Genomic DNA, 23,317 nt, shown 5'->3' with positions numbered 1-23,317 from the left:
ACTGTCATGTACTGTCATGTTGTGTCTTGTCTCTGTCCTTTCCCTTCACCCTGTCTCCCTCTGCTGGTCGTTGTTAGGTTACCTTTTCTCCCCCGCTTTCCCCCAGCTGTTCCTTGTCTCCTCTGACTACCCATTCACCCCGTTTCCCACCTGTTCCCTTTTTCCCTCTGATTAGGTCCCTATATCTCTCTCTGTTTCTGTTCCTGTCCTTGTCGGATTCTTGTTTGTTGTGTTTCATGCCTGAGCCAGACTATCGTCATGTTTGCTGTAACCTTGTCCTGTCCTGTCGGAATCTGCCGGTCTATCTGAGCCTACCTATGTTTGGTTATTAAAGAAGCTCTGTTTAAGTTAGTTCGCTTTTGGGTCCTCATTCACTCACCATAACAGATACTATATAGCATAAGTGGTAAGAGATTGAGGATGGTTGTTTGGTGTCTGAGGGCTGCACAGCTACAGTGTGATATAGCCATAATCAGCCACACAGGGCTATTGTTAGTCCCAGGTGGGCATTGTAGTGAGGGTGACGGACGGCTCTAGAGGGGGTGTTGGTAGAGGGGGTGTTGTATTGACGGCAGGGCTGTGATGGAGAGGGAGGGGCTGTGACGTCTCACACCCAACACGGGGGTCATTAGTGGGCACTGTCACGGCGATGGAGTGCCACAGGCAGAGGTTCATTAGAAGAAGCACGAGGGCGCTGCCAACCCAGGGGACTCTCTTTGTCCAGATGATGGACGCCTTACACACTGCCAACCGCCAGCCATCACAGACACTGAGAACAGACACTGAGGCTGGTGTGTGGGTGTCCCTCACCTGTCCCCACTCTGTCACTGAGCTCTCTGTCACTGAGCTCTCTGTCACTGAGCTCTCTGTCTCTCTCTCTCTCGTCAGCAGAGAGAGGAGTGCTCACGGAACATGGAGTGCCCACTCAGGCTGAACTGATTTCTCTCCAGCTGTGGGTGAGATCCAGGGACAGAGTGAGTGTGTTGTGTGTGCCACATTGAGTGTCTCACATGGGAACACAGATAGTATGTACAGAAAGGTGGGGGATGTAAATGGGTGGGTGATGTGTGTGTAGGAGAGAGATAGATAGATCTGACCCGTGTTTCTCAGCCACAAACAACTGCAAGACGTCTGACAGTCAGCGCCTTATGTTCTCCAAGGGGGTTGGAAATCTCCCCTGTGTTTTCCGCTTAAGGCACGGCTCACTGAATGTGACTGTGAGACTGGAGGGGGGAGGAACACTGGGAGATATTTACACCAGTAGCACAGCAGGAGGCACATTCTGTAGCCTGACACCATACAGTACAGTATGCATTACTGATGCATACAGAAATTGTTTAAAGGCTTTACACATTCAGTATTACTGTAATCACTATGCTGTACGAACAATACTCAAGAAGAGCACTGCCCATATGTTTGGAATGGTGGGTGGAAACATAGGGGAAAGTGTAACATGCAAATGTTACTCCTCCATAGGGAACCCAGTTTATCACTGTGTGGAGGATCAGGATAACCTCACCCTGGAATCCTAACTATGTGGACGGGGCTGGAATGGATCTCCCTGGAGCTCCCCATGGACTCACTGTGGGGGAGACCAGACCAGCCCCGGGATGGGGGTCAATTGGTCTCCAGGATTTCTGGTATACATTAAGTTGAGTGCCAGGAGTTTTTCCTGACTGTGTGATCTACCCAGGAAAAGACTTGGCCTTAGTTGTGACTATAACTAGGGCTCAGATTTTTTTCTGGCCAGGTCCCATGATCTGGGAAAAACTCCTGGCCCTAAATGCATCGTAATCGCAATCGTTAGTGTAAAAACAAGAAATGGCCAATCTGGTCTGGCCACTGGTCTTCATGGCACATCCAGTCCACAGAGTGAGACAAACTCAGACCCTGCCACTTAGCCATATTCTACATGGGGGTGAGAGTCAGCCAGTCCAGAGAGAAAGCGATTCTCTGTCCCAGAAACCAGTCATGTACAAAAGTTGCACTGCTCCGCTCTCTAATGTATAATTCAGCACTAGGAAGGCATTCTATATGTCCCTCGGAATCGACTCGGTTTTTAAAGTTACTTTCTGTGTTGTTTTCCAAGTCCTCCTCTACTTCCCGTTGCTGAAGGCATGGATTCAATTGTTTATACTTTTGGTTTTTAATAAAGTGCAAGTGCTTTAAGTCGTTGTGGGTGTGCATGTCTGCATGCATTTGTTTGTTTGTGTGAATCTGTGTACGTGTGTTTGGTAGATTGAGTGCTGAAAGTATAGGGAGCCGTAAAAGTGACAGAATATGAGTGGAATCAGAAATATTTGATTTGAATGCCACAGAAGTATGACTCACAGAACATTCTTCCCCAAAATCAAAAGCAGGTCTGGAGGAGGAAGCTCACAGCTCTGTGACTGATGTGACGGTGGGAACTCTGGAGATGTGACAACGGTATAAGCTCCCAGTGAGATTCTGGAGGTTATCAGGAAGCCACACATCTCTCCTGGTAAGCCAGTACACAGCTGTAGTTATACTAGCTAAATATTTTATTCATGTCCAAAACATCTCTAAATGGGATGTAAGGCAGGGATCAGGGAGATAATTGGCCTTAGCAGAGGTGTTCACCCAGCGACAATATTCATACACCAGTAACTATGGGATGTCTTGAACTCTGTAACCAACACCACCATTTCCAGGGACAGAGGTGCAGCTAACATTCCAGTACAATGAAGTCAACTAGAGAATACAGCACATTCCATCGGAATCACTGTTGTCCAGACATACTGTAGACTGTGGAACTGTACTAGGCTCAGGACAGGAGAGCCCCAACACTCCTCAGCCTGGCACAGGATGGGCTGCTAGGAGCCAGGACTTCCATGCCGGTACTCAGCTGATAGCACACAGCTTAGCAGGGGAGACTGACTCACATTAATGGACTCTCTGTCAGGGACTTCCACCTGGGCCGCGCGCACACACACACACACACATCACACACGCACGCACGCACGCACGCACGCACGCACACACACACACGTCACACACACACACACACACACACACACACACACACACACACACACACACACACACACACACACACACACACACACACACACACACACACACACACCACAATGAAGCTCCTGCCATGTTGAGGCCCAGATTGCAGGACATGTGTCTGTTGCCTACCAAGCATTTGCATTGTCAATGTGGATTACTTCATCATTGGGTTCAATTACCATCAGAGCTGTGCTTGGTGGCACAGATGGCTCATGTGTGCTCTGTTTGTTTGTCTGAGCCTCTCTGTCAACGTCTCTAATTAGAATAAGGAGAAACAGTATGCTGCTTCCCAACAGGAAGTAAGATGTAGCAATACACTCCATTTAACTTCACAAGAGCTCACACAGGAGCTCCGCCTATCACGTGCATGTGTTCAAACACGTTCAAACGCGCATGCGCACGAACACACACCCACACTTACTAACACACACACTTCACCAACTTTCCCTGGCAAACACACTTGGATGGAAATGCTCTCTCACTTCTTAGACTCTTAGAGCTACCCCCCTACTTTTTTCAATTTCCGCCTGAAGACATACCCAAATCTGACTGCCTGTAGCTCAGGCTCAGAACCAAGGATATGCATATTCTTGATTTAATTTGAAAGAAAACACTCTGATGTTTGAGTAAATGTGAATTTAATGTAGGAAAATATAACACAATAGATCTGGTTTAGATAATACAATGAAAAAAACGTAAATAAAAAAGCATTTTTATTGTTGTATCATCATCTTTAAAATGAACAAGACAAAACAAACATTCAGATAGGATGATGGGGACATTTCAGTGAAAAACATAAGAGGGCAACAGTACTTGTGCAAGGCTTCAAAATGATAACTTTGAAAATGAGTGTGCTACATGACATTTATCATGAAGTCACCCAGGTGTCCCACACAAGTAGCCCAAATGTACCCAAGTGGCCAAATTGGTGTTATAGTTATACATTTTGAATGGAATAACTATATACAAATTACCAAAATGGTATTCTAACACACACCCCCCCCCAAAAAAAAAAAAAATGGAGAAAAAACATGAAAAAACATGAAAAAATATATATACATTTACAAAATAACACTTTCAATATTTGGAAGACCCTCAGTCTTGTCCTGCTGATGCCAGGTGCCATAGCAGTCTCTTTCTGATGTAAAGGAGAGGGTCACCAAGCATGTGGTGCAGGTGATGGGGGACTTCATTTTGCAAAAAACACAGCGACGCCTCCATGCTGTGCCCTTTTGGCCCTGAGGCACATCTATGCCTGCAGAAATACAGTTGGGCAGATGAACACCACTTGTGGCAGGAGCTGGATGAACCAGCTTCAGTGGGGGATGGACACCTTGCCACTGGGGGCTCCCATTCGGAGTCAGTGTCACTGTGAAAGAAAATGTTCAGTTAGAATAGTTTCACATATGAGCCCTGTATCAACAGGTATAATAAACAGATATATATAGAGTACAGGGAACATAAGGTTGAATATATTATTATAGACCTGCTAGATCTACTGTCTCATTTATATTATGACAGACCAGCTAGATCTACTGTCTATTTTATATTATGACATTTCTGCTAGATCTACTGTCTCTATTATATTATGACAGACCAGCTAGATCTACTGTCTTTATTATATTAAAACAGACCAGCTGTATCTACTGTCTCCATTTCACTTTGGCCATTGTTGTGGGCCTGCCCTCCCCTCAACAGCCTCAAATAGGCTATTTCATGTGGGGGTGGGGTGGGGCGGCAGACACACGCACGCATCTCCCATTTCATTACATTACATTTTTATATATTGCTACTAAAATGTTTAAAAATCACAAATAATATTTTATATTATTAATTTCAAACAACAGCATTAGCATGAGAAGAACTTACCAGTCCAAAACGATGTCCTCTCCGTTCAAAAAATATTCCTCCATTTGGGAATCGCTAAATGAATCGTCCTCCAAAAATCTCTGTCTCACTTTCCCGATCAATTTCTTCTCAAATTTTGTGTACATCTGTATATCTAGACTTAGATTTAGATTTCCCTGACTTAGTCGCCATACTGATTGATATATAAACAGCTGAAGATGCGCTTTACCAAAACAACGCTGTGCGTTACATGCGTTGCTCCTTCCGGTATGAAACTTCAATGGCGAATGACCCTCTTTACTCCGGAGTTTACTACATGGGTTGGTCTTCCAACACATAAACATGACATATTGCCATTTACCTCAGCTCATTGGCTTACTACTCAGCTAGAGTTCAAGACGATCAGTGGTCATTGGGTTCAAATACAGTCAATCAACGAAACAGCGGTCATTGGTGCACAATGATGTCATTACTTGTTGTCTTCAAATCGGTTTCTTTCAGTCAATACGTCCCGCGAAATGACCCATCAGGTTTGGTTGTGTTACAAACAAACCAGTTGATTGCAATGAAACCAAACATAACTGGAAAAGTTACGTTTACTGTGTGTTTTTACATCGAATGTGTCGTCAAAAATAGAATTAGACGGAATTCACGACACAAGCGGTTCACAAAATGTTTCGTGTTAGGCTATAAAAATGTATTTTATCAAACAAAAGACCATTCATTGTGTAACAATAAGCATTGGGATTGCAAACAGAGGAAGATCGCTAAAGGTATTCTTTCGCAGTAAATCCTTTTTTAAATCTGACAACGCAGTTGGATTAGCAAGATTCTAGGCTTTCGAAACATGTGAGACACTTGTATTTTCATGAATGTTTAATATGACTATTTATGTAGCGATAACAGTATGTTGTCGAATTTCATCCCGCTAACGGGTACAGTGCGCAGAGGTTAACAGTTTTCCTAGAAAGAGTACTGAACTGTGTGCCGTTTATACTGAAGAAAAATATAAACGCAACTTGTAAAGTGTTGGTCCCATGTTTCATGAGCTGAAATAAAATATTTTCCATACGCACAAAAAGCTTATTTCTCTCAAATTGTGTGCACAAATTTGTTTATATCCCTTGCCATGATAATCTATCCACCTGACAGGTGTGGCATATCAAAAAGCTGATTAAACAGCATAATCATTACACAGGTGAACCTTCCACAGATGTCTCAAGGTTTGAGGGAGTGTGCAATTGGCATGCTGACTGCAGAAATGTCCACCAGAGCAGTTGCCAGATAATTGAATGTTAGTTTCTCTACCACAAGCCAAGTCCAAAGTTATTTCAGAGAATTTGGCAGTATATATAACCGCAGACCATGTGTATGGCTTCGTGTGGGCGAGTGATTTGCTGATGTCGACTTTGCGAACAGAGTGCTCCATTGGCGGTGGGGTTATGGTATGGGCAGGTATAAGCTACTGACAACGAACACAATTGCATTTTATCGATGGCAATTTGAATGCACAGAGATACCGTGACAAGATCCCGAGGCCCATTGTCATGCCATTCATCCTCCACCATCAACTCATGTTTCACCATGATAATGCGTAATGCACAGCCCCATGTTGCAAGGATCTGTACACAATTCCTGGAAGCTGAACATTTCCCAGTTCTTTCATGGCCTGCATACCAGACATGTCACCCATTGAGCATGTGTGGGATGCTCTGGATCGACGTGTACGACAGCGTGTTCCAGTTCCCGTCAATATTTTGTAACTTCACACAGCCATTTTAGAGTTGTGGGACAACATTCCACAAGCCACAATCAACAGCCTGATCAACTCTATCAACTCTGTGTCACCCTGCATGAGGCAAATGGTGATCACACCCAATACTGACTTTTTCTGATCCACAACCCAATTTTTTAAAAAGTATTTGTGACCAACAGATGCATATCTGTATTCCCTGTCAGGTGAAATTCATAGATGAGGGCCTAATGATTTTATTTCAATTGACTGATTTCCTTATATGAACTGTAAGTCGATAAAATCTTTGAAATTGTTGCATGTTGTTTTTATGTTTTTGTTCAGTATAAATGCCTGTCCTATTGTCAATGGATAAAATAGGGTGGGACCATGAGACGTGAAAGTGTGGTTGTGTTGAGCATAAACTGTTCAAGTATTCAGTTAATACGTGATCCAAACTCAGGTGTTCCCAAAACTTTTTGGCCCGTGACCCCATTTTGATGTAAAAAATGTTTTGTGACCCCACCATGTAAAAAAAGTAATGCAATCAACAGCCATTGTATACTTTTTTATTATTGGGGCTATGACAGTTTATTACAAATCAGTCTGTAAATGAAATGCATCAGAAAGGTATTGGGAAGTTCAGAAGATCAGGGCCTGGTCTTGTCTACTCTGTTTTAATGAGTCCTGCGTGGCTTGTGGGCATGGTAGAAGGAAACAGAAGACACATACATGTTTCTTAGAGTGTTACCTTTCAGTGAAGGGGTCATAATATTTTGTAGCTTAAACCGTTCAAACGATGGAGCCACATTTGTAGGAAGAAAACTGAAACCGCTCTGTTAATTACAACTGTATCTAGTGGCTACTGGAGGGTACTGGCATAACCCCAGTTCCATGAACCAACTTTCTCTCCCGAACTCATTTTCAGACCAGGCGACCCCTAGTTTAGGAAACGCTGTCCCAACTGCTGTGTATGTACAGTATGTCAGGCTGCATCCTCTTCCCTGCGGTACCTACTGTGCCAAATCAAAGCAATGCCACGAGGAGGTGACTGAGCCTAGCTATAGTTAATGGGAACAGACCAGTGTACAAAATGATCAGATGCAGCCAACGCTTCCACCCCACCCCAATCCACCACTGACATACTGTCCATACACATGGATACACATGGACACTTGGCTGCATAAACAAGCAGGCAGGAACAATGTTCTCTAGATTGCATGAAGTGTTACTGTAGTCTGCAACAGCACATTGTGTGAATGGAATATTCTGCACAATGAGGGCCGAGAATACACAGTGTTGACCCAGGAAAATCTCATCTCATAAATAGTTAAAAAGCTGGGCTTTTAAAAGAATTGGTCAACTTGTTCGGCGGTCTACAAAATATGCATTCAGGGAGGTGGAAACGTGCTTTTCTGGGCAGCCTAGCACTCAATAGCTATGGCTCTGGTCTGTAGAATGTGGCCTATAAGCATGCCTGGTTAACTTTGAGAACCTGCTCTGCTCACATAGACTTCTCTCTACCTCTACCCAACACACACAACACCTCATCCTTTACACTGTTGACCATTATCATCACGTTATACAGTTCCATTAACAGCAGAGTTGTTATCACTATGGAGAGAAAAGCCATAGCACAATGAGTTAAAGCTGGTGAACCCTACGTTACTTTCAGTGATTCAGACGTTTTCGTCCATGATCAGAATGAAACTACCCACAATGACCAATCAACATTACGGCATTACAGCAATTACTGTCTGGCCGGCAACATCAAATTTAAAAGGCCTAATCCTCATTCAGTAATAAACACTCTAGCAATATAAGTAATGAGCAATATAACTACTGACCTTTCATTTACTGCTAGGTCACACTGAAATGACAGCTAAGTCACACTTTTGAGCTGAGGCTGGGGTCCTGTGTGGATCAGTTGGTAGAGCATGCCATTTGCAATGCCAGCGTTGTGGGTTCAGGTTTAGGTTTGTGTGGAGCAAACCAAAATTGGTTCTGTAAAGGTTTCCAGCACATTTGTTAGGTTGTGGCAGATTTTCTCTTAACACAAAAACTGTCTAGTTGTGATGATTATAGAATGTTTGTATAAAACACTTACTTGATGTTCCTAGTACACATTTAATCTGTTTCATGATGTTGTGGGAACATTGTGTGGACACTATAAGAGATTATAAGAGTTCCCAAAACACAAAAACTGTCCACTTGTGATGATTATTCCCAGGACAATTATTTTGTTTCTTTAAAAGTTCCTAAAACATTTCTTTAGGTTGTGGGAACATTGTAGGGATATGACAAGAAATAGGTTCCTAAAAGACAAAAACTGTCCATTTGTGCTGACATTCAGATAATGTTTGTATCCGGGTGCACAAAACATTCCTTTAATGTTGCAAGAATGTTGACAGAACAGCCTTTCTAAGTTCTTTAAAGGTTCCCAGAAAATGTAATTAGGTTTTGGGAACAGTGTGGGTGCATTACAAGAGATAGGTTCCCAAAACACAAAATATGCATGGTTGTGATGAAATTCATACCATTTTTAAGTTAGGTTGCACAGGACATTCCCTTAATGTTATAAGAATTAAATAAGACAGTTTCTATGATGTCGGTAGACTATTCCATAGACGTTAACGAACATCATAAAAACAGACTCATTGCTGCAGACTCATTGGTCGAGCCATGATTCCTCCGAAAAATGACCCGCCAAACCGCACTTCTTAACACTTTTTTACATTTTAATTTTTGTTTATTTCACCTTTATTTAACCAGGTAGGCTAGTAGAGAACAAGTTATCATTTGCAACTGCGACCTGGCCAAGAAAAAGCCTAGCAATTCGACACATACAACAACACAGAGTTACACATGGAATAAACAAACATACAGTCAATAACAGTAGAACAAAAAAAAAAAAAAGTCTATATGCAGGGAGTGCAAATGATGGAAGATAAGGGAGTTAAGGCAATAAATAGGCCATGGTGGCGAAGTAATTACAATATAGCAATTAAACACTGGAATGGTAGATGTGCAGAAGATGAATGTGCAAGTAGAGATACTGGGGTGTAAAGGAGCAAGATAAATAAATAAATACTGTATGGGGATGAGGTAGGTAGATAAATTGGCTGTTTACAGATGGGCTATGTACAGGTGCAGTGATCTGTGAGCTGCTCTGACAGCTGGTGCTTAAAGCTAGTGAGGGAGATATGAGTCTCCAGCTTCAGAGATTTTTGCAGTTCGTTCCAGTCATTGGCAGCAGAGAACTGGAAGGAAAGACGACCAAAGGAGGAATTGGCTTTGAGGGTGACCAGTGAGATATACCTGCTGGAGCGTTTGCTACGAGTGGGTGCTGCTATAGTGACCAATGAGCTGAGATAAGGCAGGGCTTTACCTAGCAGAGATAGGTTGTAGATAACCTGTAGCCAGTGGGTTTGGCGACGAGTATGAAGCGAGGGCCAACCAACGAGAGCGTACAGGTCGCAATGGTGGGTAGTGTATGGGGCTTTGGTGACAAAACGGATGGTACTGTGATAGACTGCATTCAGTTTGTTGAGTAGAGTTGGAGGCTATTTTAAAGATGACATCACCGAAGTCGAGGATCGGTAGGATGGTCAGTTTTACAAGGGTATATTTGGCAGCATGAGTGAAGGATGCTTTGTTGCAATATAGGAAGCCAATTCTAGATGTAATTTTGGATTGGAGATGCTTGATGTGAGTCTGGAAGGAGAGTCTACAGTCTAACCAGACACCTAGGAATTTTATTTGTCCATGTATTCTAAGTCAGAGCCGTCCAGAGTAGTGATGCTGGACGGGCGAGCAGGTGCGGGCAGTGATCGGTTGAATAGCATGCATTTAGTTTTACTTGCATTTAAGAGCAGTTGGAGGCCACGGAAGGAGAGTTGTATGGCATTGAAGCTCGTCTGGAGGTTAGTTAACACAGTGTCCAAAGAGGGGCCAGAAGTATACAGAATGGTGTGGTCTGCGTAAAGGTGTACCAGAGAATCACCAGCAGCAAGAGCAACATCATTGGCCAGGTTGATGAATACGGCTGCACAGTAATGTCTCTTATGGATGGCGATTAAGATGTCATTAAGGACCTTGAGCGTGGCTGAGGTGCACCCATGACCAGCTCTGAAACCAGATTGCATAGCAGAGAAGGTACGATGGGATTCTAAATGGTCGGTAATCTGTTTGTTAACTTGGCTTTCGAAGACCTTAGAAAGACAGGGTAGGATATATATAGATCCGTAGCAGTTTGGGTCTAGAGTGTCACCCCCTTTGAAGAGGGGGATGACCGCGGCAGCTTTCCAATCTTTGGGAATCTCAGACGATACGAAAGAGAGGTTGAACAGGCTAGTAATAGGGGTTGCAACAATTTCGGTAGATCATTTTAGAAAGAGAGGGTCCAGATTGTCTAGCCCGGCTTATTTGTAGGGGTCCAGATTTTGCAGATCTTTCAGAACATCAGCTGACTGGATTTGGGTAAAGGAGAAATTGTGGGGGCTTTGGCGGATTGCTGTGGAGGGTGCCGGGCAGTTGACCGGGGTAGGGGTAGCCAAGTGGAAAGCATGGCCAGCAGTAGAGAAATGCTTATTGAAATTCTCAATTATAGTGGATTTATTGGTGGTGAACGTGTTTCCTAGCCTCAGAGCAGTGGGCAGCTGGGAGGAGGTACTCTTATTCTCCATGGACTTTACAGTGTCAAATACATTTTTGAGTTAGTACTACATGATGCAAATTTCTGTTTGAAAAAGCTAGCCTTAGCTTTCCTAACTGCCTGTGTATATTTGTTCCTAACTTCCCTGAAAATGTGCATATCACGGGGGCTATTCAATGCTAATGCAGAACGCCACAGGATGTTTTTGTACTGGTCAAGGGCAGACAGGTCTGGAGTGAACCAACGAGTGTATCTATTCCTAGTTAAAAAAAAATTGAATGGTGCATGCTTGTTTAAGGTGGTGAGGAAGGCACTTTTAAAGAATAGCCAGGCATCATCTACTGACGGGATGAGGTCAATGTCATTCCAGGATACACCGGTCAATAAGAAAGGAATGCTCACAGAAGTGTTTTAGGGAGTGTTTGACAGTGATGAGGGGTGGTCGTTTGGTCGCAGACCCATTACGGATGCAAGCAATATGGCAGTGATCGCTGAGATCTTGTTTGAAAACAGCAGAGGTGTATTTGAAGGGTGAGTTAGTTAGGATGACATCTATGAGGGTGCCCATGTTTACAGATTTGGAGTTGTACCTGGTAGGTTCATTGATCATTTGTGTGAGATTGAGGGCATCAAGCTTGGATTGTAGGATGGCCGGGGTGTTAAGCATGTCCCAGTTTAGGTCATCTAGTAGCACGAGCTCAGAAGATATATGGGGGGCAATCAATTCACATATGGTATCGAGGACACAGCTGGGGGCAGAGGGAGGTCTATAGCAAGCGGCAACAGTGAGAGACTTGTTTCTGGAAAGGTGAATTTTTAGAATTGTTTGGGTACAGACTTGGATAGCAATACAGAACTCTGCAGGCTATCTTTGCAGTAGATTGCAACACCGCCCCCTTTGGCAGTTCTATCTTGGCGGAAAATGTTATAGTTAGTGATGGAGATTTCAAGGTTTTTGGTGGTTTTCCTAAGCCAGGATTCAGACACGACTAAGACTGAGGTTGGCAGAGTGTGCTAAAACAGTGAGTAAAACAAATTTAGGGAGTAGGCTTCTAATGTTAACATGCATGAAACCAAGGCTTTTATGGTTACAGAAGTCAACAAATGAGAGCACCTGGGGAGTGGAGCTAGGCACTGCAGGACCTGGATTAACCTCTACATCACCAGAGGAACAGAGGAGAAGTAGGATAAGGGTACGGCTAAATGCTATACGAACTGGCCGTCAAGCACGTTCGGAACAGAGAGTAAAAGGAGCAGGTTTCTGGGCACGATAGCATAGATTCAAGGCATAGTGTACAGACAAAGGTAAGGTAGGATGTGAGTACATTGGAGGTAAACCTAGGCATTGAGTAATGATGAGAGAGATATAGTCTCTAGAGACGTTTAAACCAGGTGATGTCATCGCCTATGTAGGAGGTGGAACAACATGGTTGGTTAAGGCATATTGAGCAGGGCTAGAGGCTCTACAGTGAAATAAGACAGTAATCACTAACCAGGACAGTGATGGACGAGGCATATTGATATTAGAGAGAGGCATGCGTAGCCATGTGAACATATGGGTCCAGTGAGTGGTTGGGCTGACTGGGAACACGGCGATTCAGACAGTTAGCAGGCCGATGCTAACACGCTAACAGTTAGTAGGCCGGGGCTAAATAAGCCAGCAGTTAGCAGACCGGGTTAGCAAGCAAGCAGTTAGCTGGAGTTAGCAGTTAGCAGACCGTGGCAGGCAAGCTAGCAGTTAGTAGACCGGGGCTAGCAAGTTAGCCTTTGGGGGGCGTCGCGATATGGGTAAGTCTGTTTTTGCCTCTTCGTGCGGTGACGTCGATAGACCAGTCATGGAGTTAGTAGGGTTCCAAGTAGCTCTAGGTAGCTAGCAGGCCTAGCAGGCTGTAGTGATGCCTCTAGCACTGCAGTGCCTTAGACTGCTGCACCACTTGGGAGGCCCTTTCCAAGGATATTTCATCTAAAACATTTTTTGATAAATAATTATCATCCTAAATATGAGCCTTTTTGCAGACAAGTTGATATTCAGTCCCATAGACACTCAGATCACCTATGTACGCGAACACTAGTTAATAGTTCACTGTTCTGACTGGTAGTTTCGTTCAGCTGAAAGCAGCGCTGAACTCTGACACTTTCAAGACGAAGGTCATTGAAAAGCCTGCTCACGTCTCGTCTTCACACATTCCAGGCAATGAGATCACATTTACTGTACACACAGAGACAGTAAGAAGGCTGCAGAGAGCAGTGTACACAATGCAATGTCCTGTAATCTCCTAGTCTAGTAAAGTCACATGATGTCTTGCTGTCATTCTCTGTAGGATTTCCACCTCCTTCATAGAAACAGGCTGCTCGTTGAACATTCCAAAATCATGGGCATTAATATGGAGTTGGTACCCACTTTGCTGCTATAACAGCCTCCACTATTCTGGGAAGGCTTTCCACTAGATGTTGGAACATTGCTGCGGGGACTTGCTTCCATTCAGCCACAAGAACATTAGTGAGGTCGGGCACTGATGTTGGGCGATTAGGCTTGGCTTGCAGTCTGCATTCCAATTAACCTCAAAGGTGTTCGACGGAGTTGAGGTCAGGGTTCTGTGCAGGCCAGGCAAGTTCTTCCACACCGATCTCGACAAACCATTTCTGTATGGACCTGCTTTTGTGCATGGGGGCATTGTCATGCTGAAACAGGAAAGGGCCTTACCCAAATTGTTGCCACAAAGTTGGAAGCACAAAATCGTCTTGAAAGTCATTGTATGCTGTAGCATACAGCCCGAACCATGAAAAACAGCCCCAGACCATTATTCATCCTCCACCAAACTTTACAGTTGACACTAAGCATTCGGGCAGGTAGCGTTCTCCTGGCAGTTTGGAATTCGTTATTGAGTGTTGCAACATAGGATATATTATTTTTCCATGCTACACGCTTCAGCAGTCCCATTCGGTGAGCTTGTGTGGCCTACCACTTCGCGGCTGAGCCGTTGCTGCTCCTAGACGTTTCCACTTCACAATAACAGCACTTATAGTTGACCGGGGCAACTCTAGCAGGGCAGAAAATTGACGAATTGTTGGAAAAGTGGCATCCTATGACGGTTCCACAATGAAAGTCACTGAGCTCTCCAGTTCTGCCAATGTTTGTCTATGGAGATTGCATAGCTATGTGCTCAATATTATACACCTGTCAGTAAACGGCCATGGCTGAAATAGCCGAATGCACTAATTTGAAGGGGTGTCCACATACTTTTGTGCACATAGTGTATGAACTGAACATAGACCAGTCTAAACACTACATGTAAACAAATGCATGCAATCATTTACACATGTGAACCTGACCCGAACCCAGACATCCTGTACATGATAGCAGAAATGCGCTCAACCATGCACACAACTACATAAGGACATGGCCTGCTGTCATGCACATAGTCCAGAACTCAAATGCAGAACTATACACATATGAGGATCCACATATACACATACATTATGCACCACTAGTATGTCCTCATTCTGTCCTCCCCAACAGTCTGTAAATCGTATCTCATGCTATCTATGCACATCATATTCCACTTAATCCTTGTTTATTCTGTGTAGGCTAAGGCTCACGCACATCTGATAAATCATGGCGTCCAGTTCATCACACCGTGTGCTCCTCCACAGCACCCTGATCCAGTTGGAGAAACAAACAGAAGACATAAGCTGTTGTTGTACCCTAGCTACATTGTTTTTTAGCCATCGACCCTGCAGCCTCTCTCTCCTCTGCATTAACGTTAGGGAGGGACGGTTACATCATTTGGGTGGAATATGCGTAATATATGTATGGTGATGTCTTTTCAAGTCAGATTACAGATGAGGTCATGTTGTTGACTTCAGCGTTAAGGTATGCATGGCTTTGTCATGTGATGTCAACCGTGGTTCCTTCAGCTTGGATTATGAAAGACAGATTGTCCATTCAAATGTGTAAACGCTTTGGAAAAGAGTGCATTCAGCCTGTCACAAGTACATTACACTCAATTTACTCTTTGGAAAAGGGTATTCAATGCACAATTCATATATTTTTCTTCTACACCTCACTTGACAAGTACTTTCACTGATTCAAATTCAGCATAAAAACGGCAATGGAGCAAAAGCATTTCAAACCAATTTTAGATGTTTCCAGAGCATTCTAAATGCAGCTTCCTGAAATAGCTCAATGTCTCTTGGTAGAGGTTACAATGTAAGCACTTTAACAAATAAAATGGGCCTTGTCAATGTACAGTGCAAGTCTAATGAGTTCATGGCTCCATAACGGGAAAGAGCATTCATCAAGCACTTTGCCTCACTTGCCAGGCTTATATTTTAACCGCATTGTTGGAATAGTAAGTTATTTATGAGGCAGCACTAGAGGGAAATGGGCCCAACTATAGTCTTATTGAAGGGTAATTAGATCCATGTTATCTCCCTCTCTACATTCAAAGATTCAATCATGGACACTGTTACTGACACTTGTGGATACTTTGCGTGATGTATTGTTGTCTCTACCTTTTTGCCCTTTGTGCTGTTGTCTGTGCCTAACAATGTTTGTACCGTGTTTGTGCTGCTACCATGTTGTGCTGCTGCCATATTGTTACCTTGTTGTTGTTGTGTTGCTACCATGCCATGCTACTATGCCTTTGTTGTCTTAGGCCTCTCTTTATGTAGTGTTGTCTCTCTTGTCATGATGTGTGTGTTGTCCTAAAAAAAAGTATATCCCAGCCTCCGTCCCCGCAGGAGGCCTTTTGCCTCTTGTTAGGCTGCCATTGTAAATAACAATTTGTTCTTATTTGACTTGCCTAGTTAAATAAAGGTTAAATAAAAACTAAAAATAGATTCGATTGAGGCAGAATGAACAGCCATTGTCTGATGAGCCTCCAAATGTCAATCCAAATCCTACACATCTGACCTCATATCCCTTGGGCGTACTACTGAATGAATTTGTGTACAGTATAAAGACGTATTCAAAATCTGAAGTATTGCTTCGTGGAAGTTCCTTTCAACAGATAACCACCCAACATAGGACAGCCCACGTCATGTCAGAGTTGGATGGTAAATGTTCCAATAAATGTTGATTTATGGTCCCCTACCAGTCATTTCCCCTGCAGTGGCATCCATCCTCTTTAAAAGTGGGTCACATGTGAAAGTAATGGGGGCTGTGGAACAGGACAGAGCAACCCCATAAATAATAGAGAAGGGAAAGCAAGGCGGTGTTAGCCGCAGCGGCCATAATCCTTTGTCTGTAATCACATTTGTAGGCCCAGCTTTGTCAGGCAAATCCGTTGAGGTTTTGTGTCTAATGGTGTCTTTTCATCAAGGTGTAAGGCTGATTCACGACTCTGGAGTGACAGCCCATTGTCTCCTCCCGGAACCCAGAATCCTCAGGGTTTTCTCAAGCTGTCAGTTTGTGTATCCACGGGCTACATTAAGCTGATGACAGGATGGAGATTTTGTGGGGAGAAGAAGAGCGGGCATGGCTGAATGCAAACAGCTCAAAGCTCTCCATCAATCTAATTGTGTGAGAGACTGTGCTGCTGATATCACCAAGGAGATATCACGGAGAGCAGTGCTCAAATGTATTAATTGAGTTGACACTCGATTTCCAAATCCACGGGCAGGATTTTAGTTTGGCCTCATCTAAGGAACAGTACTGTACATTTCCACATCCATTCAATCTACAGTAACAATCATACAAACCACAGTACAAAAGTATTTTGCACAGTAAGCTAATTTCTCAGTTCTGATCAAGACCAGAACTGCCTGAGGTTACGGAGCAGCAGATATTCAGTATCAAACTGCATGGTTAATGTTCCTCTCTCTGGAATCCATTTTCCTCCCTGTGACTGAAGCTCTGACATTTAACTGTAATGGCTCGGAAGAACCTGAACCACTCAGCCATATTTTCAGGAAACAGCACTGCTTCTCTTTGAGATGATTGACAATAAGTTAGCCATGTACCAAGAGCTTCTGAAGTAAGTCTCTTACCTGACGTGATGGGAAACATCAAATATTCAAGAGAGCAAAATTCACCTGCCTTTCCAAACGCAAGCGCACCCCACCACTGAAAATGGTTGGCTCTGGACAGGTGCAAAGCCCTAGTTCCAACCTAATCTCGGTTAACCCAGAACTAAAATCTCACATAATTTGGTTATGTTTATGTAGTCTGTCCACGAAAGATTAGTTCCAACCAAACAACCAATACTCTGAATGTTTAAGGGGGCACAACCTTTTGGCACTATCTTATGGTTTCTCATAATCTCTTCAACGGGAATTTTAGTTGGCTGTTTTGACCTTAGTGCTTGAGATTTTACACATCGACAAGAAGTCAGGCGGCGAACCGGCTGTAAAGGCTTGACTCCACAGGAGCGTAATGTTGTTCAAGATTCTGACCAGATGGAGCCACGAGAACCATCCCTTCATCTCCCTCCTCCCCCCTCCCCCGGTGTTCCTCCCTCTGTGTTCTACCTAATGAAGCACTTTGCTGGAGCATGTGGGTGTCTTTAAGTGAGTCTCACCCGCCTCAGGCCCAATCTGGATGCTCATAACACTGGCAGATACTCTATTCGCTGCATATTTCCCTCCCTTACAGAGTGCAGAGCGATGGCTTCAGACTCCGTCCACCCTAGCACCAACACTACCTCTGATGATGTGAAATCAATATGAACATTAGAGCCCTAATCACTGCTAATGTTCTTTATGATCGTTACCCATTTACTCGTTCATTACAAGACTTTGCTTTGATATTCATATTCACATGAATATCCTTATTCACATGACTATCATTATGGTAATGGGTGATACTTTGCCTGACAACAAGCTCTATATTTGGTAGGTGGAGCCTGTGTCAATTCTAGACTAGTTATCTCCTATGAAGATCCTCAGCCTGATGCTGATATGTGTTTAAGCTCTGTTGCAGAAGACGTCACAAGAGGAATGAGGGACTGTCTCTGTACTGCAGCATAGAGGCCAGAGCTGGAGTGGTGGTGTTGGGAGGCTGCGGTGTGGCTGGAATATAGTAGCACTTCATTCCAATTAGACTCAATTTCATTATTGTGTCCTGGCTGAGAATCTCTAAGCAATTTGTCTCCTTAAGCATTGAAGCCATTTTAGGGGATGTTGCCATGGGGTAGGTTAGTTAATGAAGCGCTCACTGTTAGAGATGTGTCAGTCGTCTGTGACTGACAGGTTGTTTATAAGTATTGAGTGGTCCACAAAAGCAGCTATTTTAAATGCACCAAGTCACAGTCATCTCTCCTATACCAAAATCAGGGATTTGTGTCTTAAACTTTGTCAATAGAGTGAGGTGACAAAGTTCTTCAGTTCAGGAATGCCCAAAGAGGACCATTTACTATTTAACATCAGGCAGTCTATTGTGAAATGAGGCCAGGTACTTGGTTTTTACACTTTGAACAGGAATACAATGAAAGCTGAACAGATTAATTTCACATGCTATTCATAAAAATGTGTAATTATATTGAACCAGCCCAGTTATAACATTATAATAAGCAATGTTGCAAAACAAAACATGTGGGATCCACATGGTACAGCTTCATTGGATATGGTAATACGAAGTTGACCCGCAGAGTGGACTTTTAAAAGAGATGATGAACCACAATAGTTTACATACAACTGAAATGACGTGTAAAGCATTTGAACATATAGGTAAATAGCCTTACCTTGCGTAACTTTCACTCGCTGTTGGAATGTAGTACAAGCGCACAGAAAGATATGGTTCAAGGACTCAGGTTGAAAAAGTTATGAACTCTTCAATCAGATTTGACTGTATTTTCCACTTCTACGATGTGTAACGTTTGGTATGAAAACTGCTGGGAAGTTAGTAAGAAAACACGAATTCGTTTGTGGGAGTGACCACAAAGTTCAGCGAGACGTAATAGGAGGCTAGAGTAGCCCAGTCCATAATGAACACTTCGGCGCGCCTCTCGTTCAGGGAAGGTACCAGGGAAGAAGAATAGCATGCTCCAGAAGAATGATCGAGACCGGTAACTACCGCAATAGTCTTGGCGTTTTACTTTCTAAAAACAGTTTTAGAATATGTCTTGCTGCCAGGATAGGTAGCGAAAAAAGAAAGAAAGTGAAACGTTAACTTGAGGTCGGCTGCTCCTTGGTTATCTCGGTTTTCTTAGGGGTCGGTTAAGTTAAGATAACTAGGTGAAGCCTATGGCCAGATACCAGATACAGTATGGGCCATATACCACACAGTAGATAGGGACCCTTCCATGGTATGCACTCGATTGTAAACGTCATTGTCACATGTCTGGAAAAGGCCTCGATATGTATAAGCAAACCTATATATTTTTTTATATTTACACCATTGAAAACCCATGGATTATTACTTGATAATTCAGGAGAAGGAAACCATTTAATCCACTAATAGTGTCTGCTTGGCTGACTGCATGGTCTATCACCAAGGCAGAGTGGAGTCATTATGGGAGTGCTCCTTTGATAGTGTACACATGAGACAGTGATTAATAATCAGCTCTGTAGGAGGTGCACTTCTTGTCATTATAATGAGCTTGTGTCCCCAGCCAAATTTGACAAATGGGATATTTTCTGCATGCAGGTTTTCTACCTGTCATGTGGGATGCCAGCCTGCTCCAACCTGAGTAACCTTGCAGCGTCATCCATTAAAATGAGCCCTGTGCTACCTACATTGCTACCTACATTTCCAGCTCATTAACACCCTAAACCTCAGTGTACTCTGCCTCGGGACCCCATCTGGTGTGTTCACAATCCCATGCATAATTTCTCCCATGCCTGAAGGCTTTTCTGCAGTCTCTCTTACATGAACAAGATGCTCCTTCAGAACCTGTAAAAATAACGGAAGCGCGTAAAACAAAACACATTATTTCATTTTCTAATCAGCATCAAAGCATCTCACCTATTCCCTGTCGCTCACATGGCCAGCACACTCACTGTATCCATTCAGTCCATATTTATGACACCAACCCGCAGTAGCCCAACACAAAGCATAGACTACAGTACAGCTCCAGCACTGCGGGAGCGCAAGCATGGAGACCACTCTAGCAGACATTTACATACGGTTAGAAAGGTCAGTCAGGCATTTGTGTCACACCTTGTGTCGCTTTGAGCACCCTCTGCTCTCACATCTGTGTTACCTAACGGCTCATTTGGTTAGGGTTAGGGTTAACTCTTAACTGATCATTGGGTTAGGGTTAACTCTTAACTGATCATTGGGTTAGGGTTAGGGTTAACTCTAACTGATCATTGGGTTAGGGTTAGGGTTAACTCTAACTGATCATTTGGTTAGGGTTAGGGTTAACTCTAACTGATCATTGGGTTAGGGTTAGGGTTAACTCTAACTAATCATTTGGTTAGGGTTAGGGTTAACTCTAACTGATCATTGGGTTAGGGTTAGGGTTAACTCTAACTGATCATTTGGTTAGGGTTAGGGTTAACTCTAACTGATCATTGGGTTAGGGTTAGGGTTAACTAACTGATCATTTGGTTAGGGTTAGGGTTAACTCTAACTGATCATTGGGTTAGGGTTAGGGTTAACTCTAACTGATCATTTGGTTAGGGTTAGGGTTAACTCTAACTGATCATTTGGTTAGGGTTAGGGTTAACTCGAACTGATCATTTGGTTAGGGTTAGGGTTAACGCTAACTGATCATTGTTTTGTTTCTCAGTGACCCGAACAAGGCAGACCAAGGCCAACAGTATGAAGCTGTTTAGACAGCAGACCAAGGCCAACAGTATGAGGCTGTTTAGACAGCAGACCAAGGCCAACAGTATGAGGCTGTTTAGACACCAGACCAAGGCCAACAGTATGAGAATGTTTAGACAGCAGACCAAGGCCAACAGTATGAGGCTGTTTAGACAGCAGACCAAGCAGAGGAATGTACAGATGTAGGATTTTCATTTGACCTATATTGACACAGAAAAAATAATCATGCAGCAACAGGATTTGAACGTTTAGTCCATAATGTTGCTTGATTGGTGGTTAGGCTATTAGCTGGCCAAAAGTAGGCTACATGAAAAGTGCATTACTGTTAATATAACTGTGTGTTATTGTGCATTTTCAGTGAATTTATATAAATCATAAAGCTTATCTGCATTTCCTGCGGTCAGGAAGATTCTCAGCAACAAAAGACTGATCAAATTAAGATCCGACATCTGTTGTCTATTGTTGTGTGTCTGATTAATGAGTTGCCCCTATGCACCACAGCTGGAGCCTTGGCTTGGCATTGTGTGTGTGCACATATGTGTGTATGCGTAGGCATGCACATGTGTCCTATTTTCCAGTCTTTCTGCAGACTGATCTTCCAGGGTGGAGGGTGTCCATGTAGGAAATGTGTTATGGAAGTACATTGTTAAAGTAAATAAGCAGTCATTTTTGCAATTAAATCCAAACCTCTGGATTTGTACTGCTATTTGTTCAGTTCTCTGACTGCCCATCAGACTGACTGCCCAATACTACAGGATCATCACATTCTTTATATTGCATGGATGCCCATCAAATGTAAGACTCTCACAAAATCAATCACCTAAATAATTCAAACGGGTCAGTATGCAGGTGTTATAGGCAGTAAAACCAGACCGGATGTGCTTACGTATTCACATACATGTACAGCATATATGAATATTCTATTAATTTGGTGTATGTTCATGCAAAGTGCATGCACGTGTAAATGTATGTGTACATCCCATAAAGTCCACCCATGTTGGGTTTGTCTTTTTGTGTCTCGGTGTGCAGCGTAGAGTTCCATTCCTCCTCTGTCTGTATTGATCAGTCAGTAAGGCAGCGCAGTTATATTCTCACCAGGCAGGTGGGGGGAGGGGAGGAGAGGGCAGGAGAGGGCAGGGGAGGGAAGGGGAGGAGAGGAGACCCATGGGACAGACATCCAATGTGCTGTAAACCATAACGGCCTAATAATGGGCAGATTCCTCATTTCCACAATGCCGTAGCCATATCTCATCCCCACTCTGACAATCCCACCGAGCCAGAACAGCAATGCATGCTCAGCGCCTGAGTGGTAGTGAGGGGGGAGCTGTGTCTGGTGCTTGGGATAGGGCGGGGGCTATAGAGCTGGGCAACTACTCTTTTAGTACAGCCTTAGCTTCCACATAATAGTCCCCATTTATATTTAACCATTGACTGACCTACTATGGCTAGGATTAAATCAAATGTGATTATATTTATCACATGCTTACAAGCCCTTCCTAACGATGCAGAGTTTAAAAACAATAATAAAAAGAAAAATGTTAACACAATTATCATAATTTTTAGTATACAGGCCGTGCACAACTACAAATAAACAGTCTTGCATTGCTTTATGCTTGCCTAGAGGGGTTACCCCCAGTGGCTGTGTTGATTTATGCTGTAGATACATATTTATATAATGTATGTGTATAGGTCAGATACTATAAAGAGAGCACTGTGTGTTAGCTAATGTGGCTAATGCCTATCAGCCTCCCAGTGGAAATGCTATATTAATGAAGGTGAGTGAGTCATTGTGGAGTTACCCGTGGTTGACCTGCTGATTCATTTAACACCTCAGGGTGGAATGGGGAGCACTTAGAGGTCCTCATATAAACACTCCCACTAAAACTCAAGAGCTTTTCTGGCCACAAGGCATTCTGGCTCCCGAGTGGCGTAGTGGTCTAAGGCACTGCATCTGAGTGCCAGAGGCGTCACTACAGACCAGGCCACCATTGTAAATTGAACTTGTTCTTAACTGACTTGCCCAGTTAAATAAAAAATAATTCTGTCCAATCAATGTTAAAATGTGCTACTGAGCATGTGTGAGAAGCTGAGGTTTTGAGACGAGACAGAACCGGTTGGGCATAGCTACCTTGGTATAGTTGGGTCTATTTTGAAGACATGTGTACTATGATTCAGATGTGAGCTGAATGCGGCTGCATTAAAACCCCGCTGGCTACTGAATGAGGACATTCTTCATGCGGTGAAACTGTAAGCCTCAGATCTTCGCAGTATGATCACATAGCAAAGTTTGACGCGTACTTTCATCAACAGCCTGAGCCCACAGTCCCTTCCCCTG

General features: G+C 43.4%; 1 protein-coding gene across 1 annotated transcript in view; it reads right to left on the bottom strand.

The window, feature by feature from the left end:
- Positions 1 to 19,418, bottom strand: part of LOC110486491 (paralemmin-1) — a 37,034-nt gene extending 17,616 nt beyond the window's left edge. The window contains exon 1 of the mRNA XM_021558120.2: positions 18,953 to 19,418. The gene's annotated coding sequence lies outside the window, so the exon portion shown is untranslated. The remainder of the gene's footprint in view (positions 1 to 18,952) is intronic.
- Between the last annotated feature and the right edge of the window lie 3,899 nt (positions 19,419 to 23,317).

Source organism: Oncorhynchus mykiss, chromosome 13, assembly GCF_013265735.2.
Source record: "Oncorhynchus mykiss isolate Arlee chromosome 13, USDA_OmykA_1.1, whole genome shotgun sequence".
NCBI classification, from domain to species: Eukaryota; Metazoa; Chordata; class Actinopteri; order Salmoniformes; family Salmonidae; genus Oncorhynchus; species Oncorhynchus mykiss.
The sequence above is the reverse complement of the archived record's forward strand: the minus strand, read 5'-3'. Positions and strand labels throughout refer to the sequence as shown.